Genomic DNA, 25964 nt, shown 5'->3' with positions numbered 1-25964 from the left:
CCAGGCGTAGAGCATGACCTCGCCTTGAGGCACACGCGTTGCGCCGCACTGAGGCACGGCACAACGTTTCAGCAGCTGCCGAGGCAGTTCTTACGGTGGAGCTGCGGAGTCCTGCCAACGAATGTAGAACGCAACCCTCCGATTGGTCGATTTGGCGCGCGCGTGTGTGCACAGATTATAACCCGGAGTTGGCTTAACCTTTTCCGCGAAGCGTGTCGACGATGGATGATAACTTGTATGGTGATGGTGACGGAAATCTAATTAGGGTAGGCAACGGGTGGGCAACGCAAGAACGCAGTTATGACCGCTGGATATAACCTCCAGACAGTGTTGAGGACGTTGAGTCTGCGTGTTGGGGTTCAAAGGAATTGGAACTATCGACTAGACTATTTTATCCGCTTTGAACGGGTTCAGTCGATTTATTTTTGGGTGAGCTTAGTGAAGTCGTTGATGTTGATTGAATTTATTTTAGGAACCTTAAGCGTGCCTTAGGCATTGAGAATCATTCATCTGAAAACGATAGACGTTCACATTCTTTGATTGAATTTATACTGAAGCCTGGACATTTATGTGAAAAATATCAACAATCGATTACAATCTAAATTTAATTTTTTCCCATAATTAATCAAATAGGTATGTTTATTTTGAAATTATTTTCAGATTTTTATGCTGCACTTGAAATTTTGAAAGAAAAAAAAAACGAAGTTGACTTTAGAGCTGTCGGCCACTATTGCTAGTACCAACCACTACTAGTGTCTTCCTTTTTATCTACAAGGACTTCGCCACCCTGGGCTTTTTTGTGTTTGAGTACGGCACGGAGCGACGGCGCCGTATACCCATATTTACACAAAGAATTTTAGAGCGCCCGCCGCGGGATTCGAACCAGCAACCTCTGGTTTGTAAGTCCAGTGCGCGGTCCACACGGGCGGGACAAAAGAACTAATTTTTATTACAAGTTTTCTTCTCTGTTTTTATTTGCAATTTTTGAAGTGAAGAGTTACATTTAGGACTTGAAATATTTTTTTCTATTACTAAAAAATAAAGAGACAAAAAATCAAAATTCAGTTTCGGATAACATTTATGTAAACTTTTTTTTGATTGAAACGGAGTCTAACATTCTTACACTTAAAAAAAAATGTGCGGAACTGAAAAAAGTTCAAAAATTGGAAAATGTTACTCCCAATTTTTTGAACTTTTTTCAGTTTTCTGCAAAAGAATGGTTATTAAATAATGCTTCTGTCGTAATATAATGTCATTCTGTAACTCTCATTGTTCGCTAGGTATGGAAAAAATAATCCAGTTTTTTTTTATTTCAAACTATTTATTCCTGAATAAAAAAATATAAAAATTTAAATAACAAGCCATAGTCTTCACATTTCAATGAAAAAAGTGTTTTAAAATGCATTTTACACTAGTTCAGTTGTTTTGCAATCTTTAGTTTTCAAAAAATCTAAGATCTGACAAAAAAAAATTGTATCGAAAAAAAAGATTTTGCATCGAAAATTTTCAAAAAATCTTAAAATTTTTTAATAAACCCAAACATGCTAAGCATGATTTAAAACGCAGAAGAATGTATTTTTATTTGATTTCAGCTGGTTGTACTTGAATTTTCATTGAAATTTTGAAGTTTATTGTAAACATATTTTTTTGCCCCCTGATTTTTCGGGCCAATTTTGAAGGAGGGGGGGGGGGGTGACAAAAACTTTTAAAAATATTTGTACCAGCCTAGGACAAAAATATAAAAATAGGGAGGAACCTATTCTAAGCTCATTTTCTTTAAATGTTCGAAAAAACACTTTCACAAAATACTATCGAGCAATTCCAGCTCAAATCAGGAATTTTTCTGTACTTTTGTACCCGACCCTCTCCGATTTCATAAAACTTTGTAGATATGTTTTTCTAGGTTTATATAAGCCATTTTTGTGTACATGGAGCCAGTTAGGCCTAAGAATGGCATTTGAGAAGGGCATTATGTTATTTACATGTTTTACGTTACATTGTATCAAAAAGTGGTAAAAGACAAACTTGTAGGAAATGTAAAAAGCAGTATATCCCCCCTCACTTGACGTGAACTGCCACTTGAGCAAAAGGGATAGACTGCTTGTTTACAAATGCAGATTCGCCCTATTGAAATGTTACTACGGATTTTTTAAAGTTAAATGTTGAATTTGAAGGTGAAGTTGTTTCCGGTAAAAATATTTTCAAGACCAAAAAATCAAGTCTGTCATATAAAATAGCCAAAAACCAAAAACAAAATTCTAAAAATTTATTTTAATAACCGCTGTATCTTAACAACCATTGGACATAGGACATAATGGCATAATGGTCAAAATGGAGACTTTATGTAAAATTGTCTGGCGAATAGATTCCCACTACCGATTTTTAAAAATAAAAATGGCCATATTTGGGGTAATTTTGTAGGGGCAAATGACAAAAACTTGAAATAAAATTAGCATTGGAGCAATTCTCTACCAAAACCGGAATTGGATTTTATTTGTATTTTTTGATTTGGCTCAAACTTTGTGGGGGCCTTCCCTATGACCAAAGAAGCCATTTTGCATCATTAGTTTGTCCATATAAATTTCCATACAAATTTGGCAGCTGTTCATACAAAAATGGTACGTATATATTCGAAAATCTGTAACTTTTGAAGGAATTTTTTGATCAATTTGGTGTCTTCGGCAAAGTTGTAGGTATTGTTAAGGACTATTTAGAAAAAAATAGGTACACGGAAAAAAAAATTCCCGATTTTTTTATTAACTTTTTTTTCACAAAAACTCAAATTCCCAAAATACGTATTTTTTGATTTTCGAGATTTTTTGATATGTTTTAGGCGACAAAAATCCGCAACTTTTGAGGTATAGAAAAACATGGTCAAAAAAACTGCCGCCGAGTTATGATTTTTTGAAAAACTGGTGATTTTTGGAAAAAATCGAAATTTCATACATAAAATTTTTTTGACCTCATTTTTTTATGCAAAATTGAATTTGCAATCGAAAAGTACTTTACAGATTTTTTGATAAAGGGCTCCGTTTTCAAGATATAGCCACCGAAAGTTTGATTTCAGCGAAATATTTGCAATTTTTCGATTTTTAAAAATAGTGACCATGAGTGACCATTTCTAAAAATTTTTTTTTTTTGAAAAGTTCAGAAAATTTGCTATAAAATTGTCTAAGAGACATTGAAGATTGGACATCGGGTTGCTGAGATACAGCGGCTTAAAGAAAAAGAAACACGAAAATTGAAGTTTTCTAAGTCTCACCCAAACAGCCCACCATTTTCTAATGACGATATCTCAGCAATTAATGGTCCGATTTTCAATGTTAATGCATGAAACATTCGTGAAATTTTCCGATCTTTTCAAAAAAAATATTTCGAAAAAAAATAAATCAATACTAGCATTTTTAATGGGCATAATATTCAAAGTTTGGCCCTTTTAAAATGTTAGTCTTGATTTAAATTTTTTCAAAATATTTTTTTCGAAAAGATCGAAAAATTTCACGAATGTTTCATGTATTAACATTGAAAATCGGACCATTAATTGCTGAGATATCGTCATTAGAAAATGGTGGGCTGTTTGGGTGAGACTTAGAAAACTTCAATTTTCGTGTTTCTTTTTCTTTAAGCCGCTGTATCTCAGCAACCCGATGTCCAATCTTCAATGTCTCTTAGACAATTTTATAGCAAATTTTCTGAACTTTTCAAAAAAAAAAATTTTTAGAAATGGTCACTCATGGTCACTATTTTTAAAAATCGAAAAATTGCAAATATTTCGCTGAAATCAAACTTTCGGTGGCTATATCTTGAAAACGGAGCCCTTTATCAAAAAATCTGTAAAGTACTTTTGATTGCAAATTCAATTTTGCATAAAAATGAGGTCAAAAATTTTATGTATGAAATTTCGATTTTTCCAAAATCACCAGTTTTTCAAAAATCATAATCGGCGGCAGATTTTGACCATGTTTTCTATAGCTCAAAAGTTGCGGATTTTTGTCGCCTAAAACATATCAAAAATCTCGAAAATCAAAAATACGTATTTTGGGAATTTGAGTTTTTGTGAAAAAGTTAATAAAAAATCGGGAATTTTTTTCCGTGTACCTATTTTTTCTAAATAGTCCTTAACAATACCTACAACTTTGCCGAAGACACCAAATTGATCAAAAATTCCTTCAAAAGTTACAGATTTTCGAATATATACGTACCATTTTGTATGAACAGCTGCCAAATTTGTATGGAAATTTATATGGACAAACTAATGATGCAAAATGGCTTCTTTGGTCATAGGGAAGGCCCCCACAAAGTTTGAGCCAAATCAAAAAATACAAAAAATAAAAATGGTCGAAATCGGCCGGTTTTGTAGAGAATTGCTCATTGGTAGAATTTACATGAACAAAACAACAAGAAATATGTTGTGGTGTTTGAGAATGTTTTTAACAAAGTACATTTCAAAAATGGGAAGAAAAAAATCACATACGAAATTAATCAAACGAATCTATGACTCATGTAGTGTCGCTTTCACTCATAAGTTTAAGGTGAAGCCGTTGATCATTTTCGAAGAAAATTGATCATTACTCTAAAATGCTCTGTATTGAATTCAATTTAACGAATTTCTGCACCAAAATGAATCAACATGTGCCGGTTGTTGCCTTCTTGAAGCCACTGAAAGAATTTTTGGTCTAAATCAAAATTTATATAATTTTGTGATACAATCATTGACGTCATAGTTGGCAATCATTGATTAATGACGATTTCCATAACTTTGCAAGGAATGAGATAATCGTTACCAAAAGGAATCAGCATGTGTAGGGCACTATTCTAAACAACTTGTAGAAGGAATTTTGTCAAAACATTGATAACGACGCAAGATTTATATCTTTGAACGAAAAATCATGGCAATGATGGAAGTCTTCACGTTAAAAAAGTGTAAAAAATATCAGGCAAAAAGAGAGCAATAGTGTAACTGTTCAGAAAACGAAACATCAATCACCTGAAGAACATTTTTAATTCAAGCATTCAATGATTCATTCAAATTTCCGATGCCTCACAGCATCCTTGCCGAAGGATTCGCATCTCAACGTTGTTCTGCTCGGTGCAAACATCGGTTTCCCCTTTCGGCTTTCGTCGTACATCGGAAAACCCCGAACAAGAAGCTTTTCATCGCCACACACACACACACACTTCGCACAAAACCACCCGACGACGCCTGCTTTGTGTGCGAGAGTCACGCGCTTGTGTTGGTTGGCAAGCGAGCGTGTCGAGCTCGAAAACAACAACCCAGCAAAGAGGAAGAGAAACAAGAGAGAGGGAAGAAGAGGGAACAGCAAGCAAGCGTGGCCGCAGCCAACGCTCGTGGACGGTTGAAATGTTGTGCCGTGCCTCCACGTGCGAACCGAAAATGTCTCTCTCCTCTCTTTCCCTTTCACCCTCGCTCTCGCGTCGTCACGACGTCGTTTCGACTGGCTGCTTGTGCTGGTCGTTTTTCTGCTGTTGTTGTTGCTTTTGCTTTTTCGCATGTTGTTTTTGTTGCCGATGGTTGACTGGGTTGGCTTTGGCGTTGTGTGCATTCATCATCGCACCACCACCACCAGCACCCAAAACCCCACTTCGCCCAGCGCGACGTCGGTTGATGGTTTGAATCCGTCGTTCTTCCACCCTTCTTCGTGGCCCGGGCGTCGCGGCGCGTTCTGCTGGTGGTGTGGCGGCGATGCTTTCTGTATGTTTGATTTTTTGATATGTTGGGGTTGTCACGGCTTTTGGAATCATTAATTAAGGGGGGAAATATTTGATTTTATAATTTTATTATTACTATTTTTTGCATTTGAATTCATAGTTATCAAATTTTCTGGGAATTCTATTTGGTTTTTCTACAGTAATTCTTATCTAATACCTAAAGTCGATACCACAAACAAGTTTAAGTTAGAAAATGGATTAGTATTTTTCCGATTCAGTGTTATTTCAGCTATTTCTATTGTTGCATTGTTGTTTTCGATTTAATTCGAAAGTTTGTTCCAATATTTGCAAACGTCTTTATACAGCATTTCTGTTCCACTATTTGTTTCTGTGAATTCGTTTTTAAATTATCTTATTTCTGTTTTTTTTCATGTTCTCGAGATGAATTCGCTGGTTTAAGGTCGTTGCAAATATGTGTATCTCAATTCCAATCAGAATAGAAGCTTTTTGGGTTAAAATAAGAATTTCATACCTCATTGAAAAAGGAATGGGGTCTAATTCTGTTAAGCAAATAACGGGATGAATTTCAATAAACTAGATTTTTTTGAGGAAGAAGAAGAAGTAAATCTTTTATCACAAATTGAAATCTGGCTGTGAAGCGATGAATTGGAAATATTTCGAATATTTAGAAGTCACTTAAAAATAAGTACCATCAGTGGGGGTGACATTGGGTCTGGGGGTGAGATTAGGTCAAAGTGATTTTTTACGGATTTTACCATTTCTCAGGTTCTTCTCAATGAAAATGAATTCTGTTAAAAGGGTTGGGTGAGGGACATCTTAAGATGACTTTGCTGAAAAAATCTCGTTCCTAGAACAAATCCTGTTATTTTGGTAACTGTCTAAAGTTGAGGTACGTTTTTGGCCAAAAATGACCTCTCGAAAAATCCTTTTTCTAATATTTTTGTTGGAATTGCTGGAAAACTACCCAAATGTTTGAAAATCTCCACTTGAAATATTGTAGCATGTCAAAACCATTCCCTCGAACAAGAAACACTGTTGGATGACTTATTTTTACCATTTCGTTGTATTTGAGCATCATTTTAGTTTCATTTGACCCAATGTCACCCCCTCTAAGAGATGAGATTGGGTCAATTTTCAAACAATTGGCATTTGAGGTTAGTTAACTATCTAGGAACAAATCTACGTTGAAAGATTTTCGATGTTGTTTAAATTGTTTTTGTTATTAAGAAATTACGAGAGGTTTATCGTTTTTTGACCCATAGTCACCCCCACTGACTATGTTTTTTTTCTGGATTTATGAATTTTCCTGACACGTTCTTGTTTTAAAGTTACTTTTTTCCTCGAGATTTTTTCAGCTAAGAAGAACGCATATCTGCTCAAATGAAAAAAATAAATAACTTGAAACGGTTTCAACATTTCGATGAACGAAGTGTTCTAAAATACATCAATAAAGTTGTTTTACAATCATTCGGTTTAAAAATAATCTGCAATCTGATGAGAAAACTACGAAACACATTTTTTAGGACCTGTGCATCGAAATTTCACAAAACGAAACCCTCTACAACTCAACACCGCCTCTAGGCGAGCTTCGATCTAAAAACTGACTTGATTTAGGTTGTTATTTTCAGGGTTCAACTTTGGCTATATTTTTCGCTAATATTTTCATTGTTATATGTAAAAATATGTATGCATTAATGTTTGTATTGTCCGAGACTACGCCTCTAAGCATTTATAAACAATTGTAAATGAAAATGATTTCATTCTAGAGCAAAAATATGAAAAACATACAGAAAAATTAAAAGATGGCTGTTAGAACTAAAAACTGAAAAAGACTAAAGGTATAAGAGGTAGTAGCCACATACTATCAAAAACAAACATAAACCAAACAAGATAAATGCAAATATAAATACTAAAAATGAAACAAGAAAAACATAAAAAAGAGAAGTAAAGTTTTCCATAGATCAAAAGTTGCTCAAAATGACCTCCTAAACACGGGAAAAATAGAAAAAATCGAAAAAAGTTGGGCAGTAGATAAATGCATTTTGAATAGTTTTCAGTTCAGATTGCACGTCTAATTTCATTGAAATTTTGAAGATTTCTGAAAAAATAATTTCCCCAGATTTATGAGCATTAAACTAATATCTTATTTTTTGACCAAATCTGAATTTACAGACCAAAAGTTGTATTATTTTTTTCGGAAATACCACAAATGATCTGAATAAATGAAATTAATATTAAAACGATTCATATCAAAACATTAATAAAACAATTCTTTAATCCTTGGTTATACAAGCGCTAAGAAAGTGTTAAAAATTTTTGACAAAACAAATTTTCATTTTTGAATTTGATGTAAGAAAATGCGATGCATTGTAATGCATTATTTGTTAAATTAATATGCTTTCACAGCAAACTTGGAAAAAATATTCATTTTGATCCAATTGTATCTCAGTTCTCTTTAAAAAAATGTTTAATTTGAAAAATTATGTTTCATATAAAAAAATAAAAAAAATCATTCAGGTAATCACAGAGATTCAAAAATGTACTAGAATGTGTAGAATTACAAAAAGCTTTAAATTTTAATTCAACCATAGCTCGTTAACTTGATAAATGTCATAAAAATATTCCTTGCTAAACGATTTCAAACGCCTGTTATTTTTTTTTTTGTTGATTTTTGCAGGTTCTATACCGAAAAACAATCATTTTGCATTTTTGGATATTACCAATTGTGTCTATAGATTTTTAAAGCACACTTATACAAACAAATTATAATTTTGATAATGATATTTTTTTTTAAATATTTAGATATTTGTAAATCATTCTGAGCAGTTTTAACGACTTTGTTCTAACTTGTTGTTGAAGTTTTGAGGTTCTCATGCCATCCTAATATATTTTCTAAAGATGAGTGCAAATGTTGACAACCCTAGTCTTCTCCACGAACCCAGTCGATAACATCGTCGTCGTCGTCGTCGTCATTGTCGTCCCCAAGGGGATAGGGTAGAGGACCCAGAAATCGCCCACTTTATAGTGGGAATCATAGAAATTTGACAAGAATTCAATTACAATTTATGGTTTTCGGTTCTATTTGTTGTAAAACTTTGACAAACTATTTGCTTTTAAGTTTCCACAAGGTTTTTATCATTTACAAGTTCATTTTTGTTGAAATTTTGCGTTTTAATAAAGTACTCTGAAGTGCCTATTTTCGCCCCCCTAAATCCAATTTTCGCCCACCCTTGAAACCAGTTTTCGCCCACGACAAAAATCAAGAAATCAAATAAAATTATGGCTCAAAACTAAGTAAATATGTTCTCCTATTGATACACAATATGTTCCCGAAGCTCAATTTCATTGATGTGCACAATTTTGTTGTAATATTTTTAAATTGAAATTCAAAAAACCCTAGTTGTTTTTTTTAACAGATATTCCACTAATTTTGAGGTTCTAACTAAAACCCAAACATGTTCGCACTCACAAAAATATGACTTAATCAAAATTCCTAATAGAACTCATGTGTTCCTATTCACCCAAGATAAGGGCACACAGTTACAATTAGTTCCATGTTCGCTCCCGAATTGACTCAATAGAAAACTTCGAGTACCTCTTAAATAAAAATATTTAGCACATGTGCTATTTTTAAAGATGTTGTGTAACTTCAATTCCTCCTTTACTTAATTTGTTCTACAATGTACCAGTAAACTCTTACCACGTTTGAGCTAGGTGTCCCATATCTGAGTTTAGGTTAATTTTTGAACTGATGTTTTTACCAAAACACCCTGATGAATGAAATAAAATAAAATAAATAGTTAACCTTTAAAAATAATCTGGAATGATCCAAAAATATTTTCAAGCACATTTCGCTGCGATTAGAAAAGTTTTTATGGTAAACGAAAACTGGTTCTAGCTAAAATTTGAAAACACAATACTAGATTTCGCCCTGGACGAAAATTGGATCTCATGTTTTTTCATGACCCCAATAATCGCCCACTTTATTTTATTGAAATAACCTTTGGTAAACTTTTGAAACAGGTAAATCACTATATTTTCATGAAATTCAGACATGCAGTGAAGCAATAAATTATTCAGATACATTATTTTCGGACGATATAGCCCGCCAGCTTGTCGAACTCCCCTATGGTTGAGTGAGATGGCTTAAGCGCCACTCCCGAAGGAGACCATCCACCTGTTTGTCGGTTTGCCCAGCCGTAGAGACCTCTCGAGGGGGGTTCAGTAATCCCGTTTCGGGACAGGGAGTTCTGTGGGGGTGTAAAACGCGTCGGAGGTACTCCGACTAGCGTACCAAGCCACTACCCAGGAAGGGTAGCTGGAAAAGAAACCGGAAACGGACTGGAGACCTCAGGGCGTGATTCATCACCTGCGGCCTTCAACAGTCCACCTGAAACAGTGCAACAGAAAAATAGCCAGTGGTCCAAGGGATTCGGAGCCCTGACTCCAGTAGAAAAATAAAGTAAAATAGAATAAGGAAAGAAAATCTACATTTATTTACTCGGTCGCGACCAAAGCATGAGTCGACTCTCTCGGTCACCCTAGCATAAGTGTTTGTTTATAGCTACTGTGTGTCTAGGTTAAGTGCAGCAGGAAAAACATTTGTAGTGTTTTGTGTTCGTTTATTTACAGTGAGTCATTCATGTTTTCGTACGTACGTTTGTGTTTGCCGGCGATCCTCCCCTCTTCCTTTCCTTGAGATCCTGTTACTTCAGTTCAGATTCTACCGTGTGTTTGTCTTCCTTCTTCTCTCTTCTTCTTCCGGTTTAGGTGTGTGTGCTATGTGCGTTTTATGTATTCATATTTGACGTGTCGGAACAATCTCGACGCGCAGCGCCGCGCTACTTAGTTGGTAAGGTTGGTAGCGGGCGAAAAGGTGTGGGCCATGGTCTTACCACTAGTGCATGCTTTTACTCACGGTTTGCGTTCGCGGTCGACGATCACGTGGTCGTCTCGATACCTGTTCTGCTGCTGCTGGTCGACGGTTTCGAAGAAACTCGGTGGTTTGGTGTTCTTGCTGCGGACGGCGTCTACGACGTCATCACTTGCTGCTGCTGGTTTCGAAGAAACTCTGGACGATCGGTTGGTGTACTTGCTGCGGACGTCTACGACGTCATCACTTGCTGCTGCTGCTGTTGCTGCTCTCCGGTTAGCGCCGGACGGGACTCGAGCACGTGGTTGGTCGCACCTGCGAGGGAACCTCGACGACCTACTTTTGAAGATCTGCTGCTGCTGCTCGGCGAGAACGCTGGTTAGCTGGTTGTTGGTTGCCGGTTCGCGTGTCCGCCTTCGAGGCCGGACTTCTCTCCCTCTTCACTCACGTGGTTTCCTAACCTTCCAGGTTAGGTTGGTGGCGGTTGGCGATCGCGATGGCGGATGCTGATCGCGATGGCGGTTAGTTCAAGGACGCTGCGGTGACGGTTGCTGCTGTCCTGTTACGGCGTGGCCGTATAGTTCCGCTGCCTAGCGCGGTTTGGCGAGCGCTGGCCTTCGGCGGCGTGGGCGTTGCGGCCGGATCGAAGCGGTAGCTGGTCCCCGGTAGTTCGGGCCGTCTGTGACGAGCGTGGCGGTGGATGCAGAGCTGGTCACGGGATAGAAGTTAGGCTTCGCACTGGGCAGGTGACCACGCGGTGGCCAACGACAGCACTTACCAGGATTTCTGGAACGCACATGCACGGCAGAATTTCACACACGCACACGACACGGCACTAGTTCGAACTACTAATCTCGCTAACTAGCTAATCAGGGAAAGGACAGAGAAACACATTACACTAGAGATAACCTAAAAAGACAAACTCATGGAAACTAGAAACCTACAATTTAATCACGAGACGCGCACAATCGAGGGCCACTGGTGCCTCTTCCGCGGAACTGATAAAAGTGAACCGTTGGGCGCGTCATCAGAACGCCGAGACTTATGAGAGGCTTCAGTTCCGAATTCCGTTCCCTCTCCCGGTTACCAACCCTGGACAATAGCTTGTCATTCCCTAGACCGCTTTATCACCTCCACGATCTCATCACCCCGAACCGCGAAAACGCGAAACTCTTCGCGAGATTCGTGCGGCTGGCTCTCCCCGATCTCCTGTGCTGGCTCACCTAAAGAGCAGAGTTTAAACCACTCGGCCATCTGGTTGAACGGAAAGCTTTTGGGATAACTGGCGCAAAAGGTACTCGGCATTTGAGTGACCAAAGGAATGAGCAAAGGTCACTCAGCAAGAAAGCTCTACTCTGCGGCGTGTACGTTTAATACAGTTTAGGTATTTTACTTCCCAATCATACCGACTGTACTTTTAATCCATATGTACTCGTTACAACGAAATGAGTTGTTTTCCCTCATTAACATTATTACCCACTGTAGTCGGAATTGACAAAAATATAGCGGCTGCAATAAGGCTTTTTTTTAAATGCTTATAAAAATTTAATAAACAATAGTAATTCACTAGGAATGTTTCAATTAGAGCTAGAAATGAATGAATATGCAAACCTGCATAATAAATTCAACCAAAAAATGGTATAAGTTAGCTGAATACAGATTAAATCCAGTAGGTGGGCGAAAACTGGAGCAGGGCGAAAACTGGGTCCTCTACCCTACTCTCGTTGCACACATCCCCCCAATATAGGCCGCAGTAGGCTGAGTAGCATCAGCTTTCAGCAAAATTGGGTCCGCAGTGGGGTGGCGGCACGTTGGTAGGTGGATCTGGGTTCTAGTCCAAGCTTACCGACTGTTTCCAAAGGCATGCTGCGTAGTTGATAAAATATTTCCTTTTTTTGTTCTGCCTACTACTCCGGTTTTATGGCGGTTGGTTCGAGTTTTTTTTTCGGGCCTGAGAGTACCGACCTCGCCAAGCCAAGTCGAGGTAGGCCGTGTCCGGGACGGATTTGTCCTGCAGTATAAATTCTCACTCAAGAGGGGGACGACGACGACGAGAGGTGTGATAATGGTGTTGATTAGTTTCTGGGTGGCAACACGAGGGGTGGTAGATCACTTCACTTTCACTACTTTTGCGAGAAGGGTGAATAACGTAATGATTCGAAATCCGGACACTTAGTACCATATTATTTTTGTTATAACTGGCAAAAAATCATGTAATAAGTTGGAAATGTAGAAATATCATCAGGACTTAGTATAAACAGTCAGGTTTAAGAGAATGCATGCATAATATGTCTTTTCTAACAATTTTTCATCAGAATTTTAAAATTTAAATGACTTGTTGTGCTTCGAATCCCGGACACTGTTAAAAGCTGATTCGAAATCCGGACACTTTTGCTTCGAATTCCGGACACTCGATTTTGCTTATGAATCGCTCAAATTTGGACTGAAATGTTAGTGAATGGCATTCTTTAGGTCTCAAATAAGCTGTTAACATCAAAAAAATCGATAGTGTATATAAAAATTTGCTAGAATTTAAGGAAATCAAAAACAAAAATTTCTGCTTTGCCTTCCCGGTGTTTCGGACGCCTATGAAATATTTCCGTTGAAATGTTTCGCATTTTTGGAAAACTTATAATTTTATTTTATTTAATTGTTTTGGCATTAACTACAGCGTTCAAACAAACTTTAAATGAAAGTCGATGTTAGAATTCATCAAATAACACAGTTTTGACATTCATATTGCGAACTTATATCATAATAATTGATAAAAAAAAGTTGAAGTGTCCGGGTTTTGAAGCGTCCGGGAATTCGAATCATGACGTTAGTTCTTTGTTTGAAGACAAACTTTTGGAAGGGTTTTTTTTAGAAAGTGAGACTAAATTTGGGTTTGATATCAACGGGGCGACACACACATTACAAAGCTACTGTTATGGGAACATGTACCTGCGCCACGTGTCACCGGGCGCAGGAGGGTTCATCGACCAGTGGAGTTGGTGTTCCATTCCGATTTCACCGTTGACGGAGGGACAAAGAAAATCGGGTTTGGTCAGCGAATAGTTCTCGCTTTTGTGGGGAAGACTAAGAGAAAAACGTGGTTTACGTAATCAAGAAGTGTACGATGATGTTCAGCTATTACCGATAAATTATTCATACAATCAAAGGGGAAAGAAATTAAAAAAGGTGCATTATCAAAAAAAAAATGAGAAAAAAAACTCACCTTTATATAATATCTGAGTTGAATAACATTCCAGAATTGTTGTTTTCAATATCCACCTATAGTTGCAGAAAAAGAAGAAAATTGTAATAAATTCAATTTGCAAAATAACAAAATTTGGAATTGCACATCACAATCAAAATTAATTTCGACGTGAATGTTGCATTAATGCATTTGCTTTTAAAATGACAAAGAATTTGTGAACTGAATTTGATGTTTTTTTTTTCTTGCCGTAAGTACCTTAAGATGATTTTATTTTTGTTTTTTTTTCTGTTTTGGACAAAGAAATAAAAATCGGTAATTTCAGTAACAAAAAAAATGTTTTTTTTTGTTTTCTAATTATGTATGCTTTTTTGAATGTTTCTTCATTACTTTTTCACAAACTTAAGAGTGTAAATTCATATTAGGCAACAAAAAAATAATAATGGACAATAATGCATCCCAAGTAACATTTTTTTTCCAGGAGTTCTGCAAGTGCTCTTAAAGATAGCTACAGCATAGCAGTTTGGACCGCGGTAGGATAAAATACTCTTCAAAACTTCGTCGGGAGTTTGGAAGAGTACTTGAAGAGAGTTTTATCCTACCGCGGTCCAAACTGCTATGCTGTTGAAGAGTTCTTGTAGAACTCCTGGAAAAAAATGTTACTTGGGATATTTTTTTTATAAATTCAAGACTAAGTACCCGATTAAACAATGTAAAAAGAAATTTATAAAAACAGGAATATTATCAGTTAGATGTTTTTCTAGGCATATTAATAAAAAAGCATCTTTTTGTGCCATTATATTTTTTATTACAGTTTTTTCTTAACTGTCAATATCGACAAAGAGTCATCATTTTCAGAACAATTCCTCAAAAAAAAAATGCAAATCATCATGGCCTACTGCATCCATCAAGATCAAGAGAACAAGATTTTACTCACAAAAAAAGTGAAAAAACTAGCCAAAATCAGTTTCGAGCACGAAAACGGCCTATCATCACCGTTTACGGTCGGCTTTTTTCATCAAATTACGACCACGCGAGGTTGGCAACGTAATAAATTCCAGCCAAACAGGCTCACAACGATTGATATTGTGTGTGGTTGTGGTTCGCAATAGAAAGAGAGAGAGAGAAACTGCGATCGAGAAGATGAAATTCGCATGATTTTCTTTTCCTTGCTAATTTTGGTTATCTTTCATCTTCATTTTCGTATTTCAAGTTTTTTTTTCCGTAATTTCACTTATTTTTCATTCCTTTTTTCCTGAATTCTTTAATTCTTTCGCAGTTCTGGTCGGGGCTTTTTTCGCTTGTAATTATATGCTTCCCCCTTTTTTCGGTGCCCCTTTCTGGAGGTCATCCAAAGTCAATGTGGGTTTCTGGCGAATTAAAATGGAATGGGCTTTTTTTGTTTATTTTTTTCGGGAAGTAGCTCGCCGAGTGTTGTTCTCGTGGTCGTTGCTGCTGAAGTGTGTGAAGGTTTTTTTTTCTGATGGATCGAGACTTGAATTGTGGTGGTCATGTATTTTGATTTCAGGCCGGCTTTTCGGTATAGGTATGAGGAAATTTGGAGCGACTATTATAATGAATTTACCATACCGGAGTAATTAAACAGGTTTTACCTGAATTTTGAATAAATATCAAAGGTGCTTGCATTTCCCACATACACAGTAAAAAAATCTCATTTTGAAAGCATGGACATATTAAGGTTGAATAATAACTCTTTTCCGATGTACTGTTTTCTCAATTTATGCGGATTATGTGAAATAACTTATTTAAAGAAATAAATTTAAATATTGTGCCTTTATTACTAAAGGTATAGGGTTTGCATTTTAGAGGTAATATTACTTTTTACATAAAATGACATGAAATAATGTTTGACTAACACGGAAAAAATACAATTCCAGAAATCGTCAGTTTTGTTCATGAATTTAAGAACCACGAAATTTCTAAAAATATACAAGAAAGGCCCCAAAAGAAAGAATAAAGTAGGATAAAGATGACAAAAGCATCAACAGAGGCTTTTTCCTATTCAGCCATGTACAAATCAACTTATTTCATAAAATCATCTTTATACACAGTAAAAAAATGTGTAAATTTGGAAGATGTTATTTTGGAAGGTTGATTATTACCTCTTTCATGATGTAATTTTACCCCAATTTAGCCTGAAAATGCGACATTACAACAGAATGGTGGTAAAATTACACATTAGGCTGGTACAAATATTTTTAAAAGTTTTTGTCAAAATTGGCCCGAAAAATCAAGGGGCAAAAAAAATATTTTTACAATAAACTTCACAATTTCAATGAAAATTCAAGTGCAACCAGCTGAAATCAAATTAAAATACATTCTTCTGCGTTTAAAATCATTTTTAGCATATTTGGGTTTTCGATGCAAAATCTTTTTTTTCGATACAATTTTTGTTTTTGTCAGATCTTAGATTTTTTGATGACTAATGATTGCAAAACAACTGAACTAGTGTAAAATGCATTTTCAAACACTTTTTTCATTTAAATGTGAAGACTCCCGAGCAGACGGAAATAACTTGGGAAGGTCAGTTTTTGATATTGTGAGAAGATCGAAATATGTTATTGGGAAGATCGGATTAGTTGTTAAAATAACAAAAATCAATAACAAAGATTTGTTCAAAGAATAACTTAAACTGTTATTATATTGTTATTGCAATAACAAACCAATAACACAGAAGGAATAACAGTTTTTGTTATTCACACTTCAAAATTTCTCAATAAATAAATCAATTCCGTTAGGGAATATAACAAAATTAAAAAAAAATGAACTCTCAAAAGTTAATTTTATCGGATTAATTTTAGCTTGAAACCCCATTTTATGGCCAAAATAATGACCCTGACGAAATTGGTCAAAATTATCCCATAGTTCTAGCCAATTTTAGCAACGTCCCTTAGGGGGTATATCAAATAATTAAAAAAATCTACTTTCAAAATTTCAACTTTTTAGAATAATTTAAGCTTAAGGACCCCATTTTATGGCAAAAATAATGACCCCGGCGAAATTGGTCAAAATTATCCCATAGTTCTAGCCAATTTTAGCAAAGTCCCTTAGGGGGTATATCAAATATTTAATTCAATTCAATTAGTGTTTATTAGTAAATAATCAATTTACAATTTAGTGTTTCTTATAACCTAATAGAGTTTTGGAGTTCCTTTCAACTATGGTTTACACTATAATTCATTTAGATGTAATTGGATATTCTAACAATGGATTTGGCAAGAGAAGGAAAAATAAAAAAAACCTTCGAGATTTGCTAAGGAAAAGGATAGAAATAGGAAAAGCTTAAAACTAAATCACAGTTTGTATTGTCTGTTGACGTCGAAAAACTTCGCTGCACAAGGCAGCTTATCCGTTGTAGATGTACTTCATCATCAGCTCACTGAGAGCTTGGAATTGTTCTGCCTTGTTTCGGCAGGCACGAAAGCGCGTGAGCATCTCTCCAGCAAGGGCGAAAAACTCAGGAAGCGTGAAGAGATCATCACCAGTAACATCAGCTTGTCCCGGGGGAGTACCGACGCCAGAAGCGGCTACTCTAGCGTATGAACCTCCCCAACCGGGAGGGAACGCTGGTTTGGTCGATGGAACCGCTCCGCCGCCAGCTGCTGCAGCGTTCGAGCTCAAAGTCTTCGGAGGTTGGCGGGACGCTGGCGCTTTCTTCTTCTTGTCCTGCTCCTCGAGGTACTTTTTCCGCGCGGCACAGCCACGGAAATTCGCCGTGTGGTTTCCACCACAGTTCGCGCACTTGACGCGCGCTTTGTGCTGCTGGGCGTTTTCCCCAGCTGGTCTTTCCGCGGAAGATTGCACCTTTCGGTGAAGTGGGTCTCACCGCACTTTACGCACCGGGGCGGAAGATTGCAGTTTCTTGAACCGTGTCCGAACTTTTGACAGCGGTGGCATTGGGCTGCGTCGGCGGGATTCTTCATGTAGAATCGCCACGTCACAAAGAATCCGTCCAGTGCTTTGATCCGCCGAAGGTCCTGAATTTTGACGGACCCACGATCGAAGTACAGGAGGTACAATGTGTACGTACCTGTCACCGTTATCAGCTTTGAGAGCACCTTAATCTCTCGAGGCTTAACCTTGATGCCCGATAGGTGTTCTTCCAGGTCGGAGATCGGGCGGTCCGGATATCCCTGAAGGACGATCTTCACTGGGACCTTCTCTGCAGGGTCAAATGTAAAAAACTTGAAGTTTCCCAACTTCAACTTCTTCACCACCATGTCGAAATTCAGTTTGTTATGTGTAATAACTTGCACTGACGTTTTACCTATTTTCAGACAATATTGGAGGCCCTCAAGCAACTCGTCAACATCGTCTGCCAGCGTATCCAAAATAAAAATTGGAGGTGGACGTCGTTCCTTCGGAGAGTTACATTTTTTCTTCTTTTCTTGCTTGCGCGCAAGTTCATCATCGTCATCGTCGTCGCTAGCACTGCTGCTGTCACTGGCGGTGTTGTTTTCTTCTCCCCTCAGCATCTCAAATTCGTTGCTGGTGGGAACGTTGGAAGTGGTTGTTGTCGTGGTGCTTGTGGACGGCTGCTGCTGCTTGTCTCGTCCGTACAGGGGACTCACGTGGACGGTATGACACGTGTAAAAACGATGGATCGGTGACGTCACTGGGCACGCTCCCGTGCGCGATGGCGGTCGATGCGGCGTTGGTGTGTTTACCTTTCTGCACTCTGCCGGTAGATGAGCTTCGCGGGTTTTTCGAGGCCGCACTCGAACTGCCACGGCCACGGCCGGCCCTTGGCATGCTGGAGCAGCAAACTCGCGGGTAATCACGGTAAATTACGGCGAAAAAATCGAAAAGTTTGAAGAGCTCCGAACACTTGACTGTTGCTGGCTGGTGTTGCCAGTCCCGATGATATCAAATATTTAAAAGAAATCAACTTTCAAAATTTCAACTTTTTAGAATAATTTAAGCTTAAGGACCCCATTTCATGGCCAAACTAATGACCCCGACGAAATTGGTCAAAATTATCCCATAGTTCTAGCCAATTTTAGCAAAGTCCCTTAGGGGGTATATCAAATAATTAAAAAAATCAACTTTCAAAATTTCAACTTTTTAGAATAATTTAAACTTAAGGACCCCATTTTATGGCCAAAATAATGACCCCGACGAAATTGGTCAAAATTATCCCATAGTTCTAGCCAATTTTAGCAAAGTCCCTTAGGGGGTACACAGCAAAAAATCCGATGGTAAAATCGCATGCAAAAGCATGCACATCACCTTCGTCAAAAAAGACACTTAATATTACACGCTGCATGTACAATTTTTGTAAACACAAAAAAAAGTTGCAACAGACGGGACTCAAACCAAGCACCTACAGTAAGGACTGGCGCCTTAGCCCGCTCGGCCATCAGACCGATAAAAAATGGAAAGGATAAACGTATATGTGAGCTTGACATTTCGATAAAGTAGGTTTCCCATACTGATGGGCTACATATTTCATGGTGTAATATTACACAGAATTTCATAGAATAATGCAAAATTTATTTTACACCCAGGCCTTTTACACGCAGCTGGATTACTACTTTATTTGCTGTGTATATCAAATATTTAAAAGAAATCAACTTTCAAAATTTCAACTTTTTAGAATAATTTAAGCTTAAGGACCCCATTTCATGGCCAAAATAATGACCCTGACGAAATTGGTCAAAATTATCCCATAGTTCTAACCATTTTTAACAAAGTCCTTTAGGGGGTATATCAAATAATCAAAAAAATCAACTTCCAAAATTTCAACTTTTTAGAATAATTTTAGCTTAAGGACCCCATTTCATGGCCAAAATAATGACCCCGACGAAATTAGACAAAATTATCCCAAAGATCTAAACATATTTAACAAAAGAAAAAATAATAACAGATTGTGTTATGGACACTTAGAAACTTTTCCATTTGTGCGATTTGTAATAATTTTATTTCTAAGTCAGTATACCGAGCAAATAACAAATTTTGTTATATGGAGAGTTTTTGAAATGTATAACATTTCCTCTTATTAGCGTGTTATTAAACATTTTCAATATAATATCACTTCAATACCAAATTTTGTTATTTTATCAGAAACTGTTATTATTTTTTCTTCTTGAAGTTGAACTTCAGGATAAAATAATAACACTTTTTGTTATTTTAACAGGATTTGTTATTGAAATATTATTAATTTTGTTATTACCGTCTGCCCGGGCTATGGCTTGTTATTTAAATTTTTATATTTTTTTATTTTATTTTTTTAAATATTTGCATCGGCCTTATCAGAGGTTAAATTTCACATTTTTTCTGACATAAAAGCTGTACTTCTTCTTAGATGTAATACTACCATATTTTTTTCTATGCACAATAACATGCATTTATGTAGTTCAAGAGCTTTTCTATTGTGTAGTTCTATACAATAACATGCATTTGTCTAATTCAAGAGCTTTCCGCACAAAATTTTATGATAAGATTTAAATTTACATTTTTTTTCTACTTGAATGAATCTTTGTCCATCGTTTTTTTTTTTGTTTTTTCAAGTCCAAGTCCTTTTTGTTTCATTGGATCCTCAATAAAATACAACATACAAATTATTTAAATGTTTTTATCGAAGAAGACACACATTTTGTAAAATTGTATGTTATGATTTGTTGTTCAAATTTTGATAACGGAAATTCGACTTAACCATTTTTTTAACTTTGTTTAATATGATTTTGTGTTAACAAAATTTCAATATTTGAGCTATAGTGAAAATGATATTCGATTTGTTTAGGTCAAATTGTGAGTTATTTTGAAAACAGATTTTTTGAAAGTTTAAAAAAACATTTTTTTTCCACAAATCTGTTTTGAGGTTTGAAATTGGATTTCCAACAGAAATATTTAATTTGAAATGTAATCTTTTGAAATTGTTCAAGACCACATTTTTCAAAGATTCAAGAAAAGTATATTTTTAGGAAAGAACTTCTTTATATGTTTGGAAACCATCCATGAAGAACGTAAACCCTTCAAAGGTATGAACAAGGATTGAGGAACTATCCATAAATCACATAATGAATAAACTAGAAAAAAATTATATTGTGTTTTTCACAATTTGCTTATTTGGAGCTTTTTTTCTTTATTCAATGACCCCAAGATATTTTTTGATGTTTTGATTAAAAAATAATCAATCCGTCCTCCGGAACCTTAAGAAGAACAAGGATATCAAATTAATTTGGTTGTTGCCAAAATCAGGACGAAAATGTTGCCAAATTTGGAGGTAGACAATATCAGGTGTTGCCAAAAACAGTTTTAAAAAATGCGGACAGATTTTACAACATAAAATGTTAAATTCAACCTATTCCACTCAAATTGATATTTTAATCGTAGATTTTTTTTAAACTATTAATCTGTTTCCATAATTTAAAAATTACGACAATCATTTTGAAAGGTTTGAATATACTTTTGTAGCTGATTTTGCAATTTATAAAGAGATAAACTCGATAAAGATTCCCTTTTTTAAAGAAACATAGTTTAGGGTCAAAATAATTAGACGCGGTGTGTGTCCTTTGACAAAGTCGAGGGAGAGTGAGATAAAATATAAAAAATGTGGCTAGTAATACATGCTTTCATCATTTGAATGAAAAATGCAAATTACACTTGTACAGTTGTTTTACAATCATTAGTACAATCAGTTTTTTGGGTTTATGTACATCGAAAATTAAAGAAAAATTTAAAAAACTGGTTCAACATTGCTAAAATGTGTAAAATGGATAATAAATTATTTCCAGTTGATTACACCTCTGTTTTCAATGAAATTTTGAAGTTTTTTTTTCAATTTGCTCCCTGTTTTTCAAGCAATATTTACAAAAACTTTTAAAAATGGTTGCTACGGCCTAAAATGATCTTAATTCCAAAATTTAAGTAATATTTCAAATGTTTGACCTCATGGAATAAAAAATCAAACAATATCAGAAGATCAGAGTGTTTTTAATAGAACACAACATTTGCATATTCCTATTCGAAATATGATACTTCTATTCAAATGTATTCAAACAAGTCACGGTCTCCAGCCCCATATTATCCCACCAACCTTGTACAAGCCTATACCCACGCAGAACAAGCCTATATTTCCGACATTTTTATTTTTAGCACACGCGTAAACATGAAATTAACGATCATGTCGCGTCGCAAATCGCTCCACGATGATTTGCCAAAAATAAATCCTTCTGACGTTGGTTTCCTCACCAGTTTTGTTATTTGATCATTCATCTCTCATTTTCATGTTCTTCTCTCTTTCTGCACTCCTTTTTTCTATCGCATTTTTTCCGTCTGTCTCTTCAAGTTTCGCGCTCGCGCTCGCGGTCCAACTGACCAAATGTTTCGCGTTTTTTCTTCTCTTCTTCTCTTTTGTTTGCTACTTCTTAAGGTGTGTGCGTGATTCGGCCTACCTAATGTTGTTTTATGTTGACCACCACCAATCTTCGCGGTCTCTCTTATTCCTCTTACTTTTCTTTTTTTATCTCTTCTGGCCGTCCAATGTGAGTGTTGGTCCGGCCGGCATACAATGTTGTGGTAGAGTAGTGTTACCTCTGCGTTTGCCCATTTTTTTTTAATGGGTTTCCTTTCCTCAATCAAAACGCGATTCGCGTTAAGATTGGTCAGTTTCGCGCGGCTTAGACGTCGTCGATGTTTGCGTTGGCTAAGCCACTTGACGTCGACGCTGAGTTGGCGTTTTAGGAATTGCCTGTTGTCGCTTGGTTGACGGATAGACCTTAAAGTTGTTGCTGCTGCGTGCTTTTTATGAGGTCGTCTTTTTGCGCAACTGTCAAAAAAGAAGCCGGAATGGTCGTGCGAGGAGAAATTTCGCGCGCTCTTTTTTGCTGTTGGTCATGGTTTGTGGGGTATTCGGGCCATCGACATCGCGCAACTCTTTGGCCCGAAAAAAAGCCTCCGCCCGTGGTAATTGCAGGTCGTCGACCCACACGACGACGATCCGTGGAGTGGAAGTGGAGCTTTTTTGGTTTATTTTTTTGGGGCATGTAAATCTTGGTATGTACCCGCATGTGCGGGTGCGCGGATTGCGCATAACATTAAGTGGAGCGTTGAACTCTCCGCTGGAGTTGAGCAGGGTTTTGGGCGATTAGCAAGGGGGAACTTTCTTTTGGTAACGTTTGGTTCGACAAAAACAAATCACCAAGCTCTAATTAGACAAATGCTGTTGGCTGATTTTGAATAAATTTGTAGATTTTTTGAAAATTTCTCGGAAATTGACAGTTTAAAAATGAGTCAGTGCTATAATTCATGAATTCCTTGACTGTTATAACAAAGTTACATAAGATTTGAAAGGCTTTTCGACTGTGATCGTGCTCTATCCAAAGATTTTTTGAGATTTTATTAAGGCATTACGAAAAGGTCCACCATATTGATTTCACGACACGAGTTTAAAAAGCAGTTTAAAAAAATTAACATAAATGTGTTCTGTTTGCTGCAGACGAGAAAATGACGAAAACTGTCGAGTTCAGAAATCTAATTAAGTTGGTCAGGAGTGGAAATACTTAATCCCCGACTCGCATTATTGGAAGTAGTTTTAAGAAAAATGCAATTTCGTAGAAAGTTTTCTGTTTGGCAGAATAAGTCGTAAGCAAACAATCTGTCAAGTTTAAGAATAAATTGATTTAAGTCACTTAGAAAATTTTAATTGCCAACATACAGATTCATCTTAACTTACAGAAACTTTTGTGATAATTAACTGAAAATTGTTTACAACATGGACGAGTGGAGACTACACACTTAGATTTTTTACCGAATTCGGTAAAGTTTACCGAATTCGGTAAAGTTTACCGAATTTTCAACTGCTGAACAATTCGGTAAACTGAAAATTACCGGATTAGGTAAAAACTTACCGAAATTCGGTAATGAAGTTCATTATTGTTCATCGTACAGCCAATTTTCGGTAAAATTTTGTTCATTTTGACAGATGGTTTAACGATACCGATTTTTCAACAACCGAATTCGGTAAAAAAAATCTAAGTGTGTACAGCACAAATAAAGCAGTTTTTTGGGTTGTGTTTCAAAGCAAAGTTTTTTTTTAATAATAAGAAAAACTTACTGATATTCATTTGAAAATGATAAATATAAGTTTGTTCGTATCGTATAAAGCTAGTGGGTAATTCTTTACCAACCCACATGAAATCGGGAAAAGTTGCCCCGACTTCTCTTCGATTTGCGTTAAGGGGTAACTTTTGTCCCTGATCACGAATCTGATGTCCGTTCTTGTGGCGGAGGGGCGGTACGACCCCTTCCAGTTTTGAACATGCGGAAGAAGAGGTGTTTTTCAATAATTTGCAGCTTGAAACGGTGATGAGATATAAAGTTTGTGTCGAAGGGATTTTGTACTGGACGCTCGATTTAATGATGTACTAAAAATTCCGAAAATCACAATTTTTTCATCGAAAAAAAAACACAAAAAACTCTGCCATTTTCCGTTATACAACTGTATTTTTTTATTTTTGAACATGACATTTTAAGGGAAATTTAATGTATTTTTCGAATCTGCATCAACCCAGAAGGGTGATTTTTTCATTTAAAACAAAATTTTTAATTTTATAATTTCGTGTTTTTTTTTCTAACATTGTAGGATCATTTTTTAGTTGTGGAGCAGACAATTATAAATCCTTTGCTACTTACAAATTATATTTGTATTTTAAAAAAATCAAAAATTTCAAAAAATCAATTTATGCTGCACTTGAATTTTCGTTGAAATTTTTAAGTTTTTTGAAAAAAAAAATTTTTTTGCCCCTGATGTTTCAAGCCGATTTGAAAGGGGCCAGGTTTTAAAAACTTTTGTACCAACCTAATATATTCAAAAACAAACTTTAAACACTGTATTGTAAAAAGTACAATCGATTTCACAAGTTTTTTTTTGATGAAAATTAACATTTTAGCCGTATTTTTTCCTCCGGGTTTTTAAGTAAATTTAAGAAAAGGTTAACAATTCCCTTGAAATGCGATTTGCGTTGGCCGAAGCATAAATTTGAAAATAAAATTTGGATTTAACAAATATTTTTTCAAAATTCATGTTATTAAGAAACGTAATAAACTAACTTACGTAATAAACCAACAGAACAATATTAACCTTCCTACGGTATTGGGGTCCTTTTCGGCCTTTTTGAAAATTAAATTTGCCATAACTTTTGCTATATACATGCTAGAGCCTTGAAATTTTCTGACATTAAATTTATAGTATAAATACACATTTCACAAAACAATTAAACCTCGGACGACCCCTAGGGGAGCGTCCATAAAAAAAGTTACTTTAAAGGTATTGGGGTCCTTTTCGACCCCAAACTTTAAAAAATCGGCAAAAATCCATTTTTTTGACCGATTCCGGTTTTTTTGGTCACAAATGAAAGCTTAGAACGTCCCCTTTCCGAAACCGACCTGGAAAACCGGATTTGGTTACTGTGGTCACCGGGAATCGGCTACAACCGAAAAAAGGCCTTTTTGAGACCCCAACTTTGACAACCTGTATCTCCGGTAAATTTGAACCAATCAGGATGCTCCGGGTTGCATTCGACAGGTATATACCTGTACTTTGACCACAAATATTAATATCAGGGCCAGGTGACCTACCGGTTCCGGAAATCCGGAACATTCGAAAAGTTCATAATTTACTGTTTTTAACTTATATGTGATACCAATACTCTCATGATAGTTGAAAGTGATCCATAAAACTTACTAAAAACACAATACACGATTGCCAGAACCACTCTGGAGTGTTAGTGGCCACTTCCGGGTAACCTGAAACCGGTTCCCGGGTACCCGATGAACGGCCAATTTGATTTTTTGTTGAAAACCCATCATGTTACATATCAAACTTCATGAAATTGAAAGATATGTCCATCTTTGATAATGCCGTTAATCGCTGAGCCATCCTGGCCAATCTGGAACCGGTTACCGGTGGCCCCTTGGGGACACTCCCGGAATATGAGAGAAACCCTATCATCCGACACATCAAACTTCATGAAATTGAAAGATATGTCAATCTACGGTCATGTCGTTGTTTGTTGACCCATTGTGACCAATCTGGAACCGGTTACCGGTGGCCCCTTGGGGACACTCCCGGAATATGAGAGAAACCCTATCATCCGACGTATCAAACTTCATGAAATTGAAAGATATGTCAATCTACGGTTATGCCGTTGTTCGTTGACCCATTGTGACCAATCTGGAACC

General features: G+C 36.4%; 1 protein-coding gene across 1 annotated transcript in view; it reads right to left on the bottom strand.

Moving 5' to 3' along the window:
- LOC6046309 (Krueppel homolog 1) overlaps positions 1-25964 on the bottom strand; it is a 71341-nt gene that overhangs the window by 31277 nt on the left and 14100 nt on the right. The window contains exon 2 of the mRNA XM_038252043.1: positions 13782-13837. The gene's annotated coding sequence lies outside the window, so the exon portion shown is untranslated. The remainder of the gene's footprint in view (positions 1-13781; positions 13838-25964) is intronic.

The sequence above is a fragment of the Culex quinquefasciatus genome, chromosome 2 (assembly GCF_015732765.1).
Source record: "Culex quinquefasciatus strain JHB chromosome 2, VPISU_Cqui_1.0_pri_paternal, whole genome shotgun sequence".
Taxonomy (NCBI): Eukaryota; Metazoa; Arthropoda; class Insecta; order Diptera; family Culicidae; genus Culex; species Culex quinquefasciatus.
The sequence above is the reverse complement of the archived record's forward strand: the minus strand, read 5'-3'. Positions and strand labels throughout refer to the sequence as shown.